Source organism: Tupaia chinensis, unplaced genomic scaffold (genome assembly GCF_000334495.1).
Source record: "Tupaia chinensis unplaced genomic scaffold, TupChi_1.0 Scaffold000707_1, whole genome shotgun sequence".
Classification (NCBI taxonomy): Eukaryota; Metazoa; Chordata; class Mammalia; order Scandentia; family Tupaiidae; genus Tupaia; species Tupaia belangeri.
Window position 1 is genome coordinate 2,441,540 of NW_006160230.1, and position 1,443 is coordinate 2,442,982.

A 1,443-nucleotide genomic window follows, 5' to 3' on the forward strand; every position below is an offset into this window, starting at 1 on the left:
CTGAAGAACCAAGAACCATTATAGCTACTGAAGATCCTCTGTGGTTTGCACTGCCAAAACCGGTTTTGGCCTTTGCAGACCACTACATGAGATGCCCCACTTATCTCCTATTACGTCTTCCTGCTAGAGCCACCTGAATTGCATTGCCATGGGTACGTTGGCTCTGGGACACAGCATGGCTACTGCACAGATACCCACAATTCTTCAGCCCCCACCATCAGCCTTTCTCACACTACCATACACCCATAGTTGGTCCCAACCCTTTCCACTGTCCTGGTTTCAGTGCAGCTGCAGCCAGCCCCTGCGGCCATACACACATCTATACATTGCCCCTTTAGCTGAGCATGTGCATACCTTCAGTCCCATTTCCCACTGTTTCCTTGTTGTGCCACACCACTAGACCTAAAGGTGGCTGTGAAAACCCCCAAAACCCTAGCAGTAACTTATAGACTCATCACAGCATTAAGTCTCAAAAACCACATTGTTGCCAATGTCACAAACCCCAGCTGCCACCTCCCCCCAGATCTGGAGCCATTACACATCCCTGCTCATGTGCCACTAGACCTGGTGCCACAGCATGCTCTAGATGTCTTTCTAGGCAGTGCCCCCACTTCTCACCCCACAACACACACACACACACACACACACACACACACACACACATGTGTTTAGTTTTTTTGTTTTGTTTTGTTTTGTTTCGTTTTCAGAAGGCAGTCCCTTAAGTCTGAAAGAGATGCCTGCTTCTTCAGAACCGGAGACACCTACACAAGGCTAGAGAACCTCAAGAAGAGTTAACATCCCCAAAGGGAACACAACAAGCTTCAAATAATAACCACAACGAATGGAAATATGCAAAGTGTCTGACAAAGAATTCAAAATTGTTCTAAAAAAATCAGTGAGCTACCAGAGAATACAGATACATAGCTTAATTAAATCAGAAAAAAACCCCACAAGAATGAAATAAGAAATGTAACAAAAAGATAGAAAGCAAAAACAAACATAATTCCAAAGCACACAGTGACTTAACTGAAAAAAAGTAATAGCTTCAACAGTAGACTTGATCAAGCAGAATAAAGAACACTGCCCTTGAATACAGGTTATTGGAAATTATCTAGTCAGAGAACAATAACTAATGAACTAAATAAAAGAAAGACAGAATCAAAAAGTATATAGCATTTATAGGATACCACCATAAAAACTAATATACACATTATTGCAGGCCTAAGAGGAAAATGAGAGAGAAAAGAGAAACAAGTTTATTTAAAGAAATAATAACTTAGAACGTCCCAAACCTGGAGAGAAAAAAATATACATCTTGAATACCATCATACCCCACCACCCCACAACACACACACACACACACACACACACACACACACACACACGTGTGAAGTTCTTTTGTTTTGTTTTGTTTCGTTTTCAGAAGGCAGTCCCTTAAGTCTG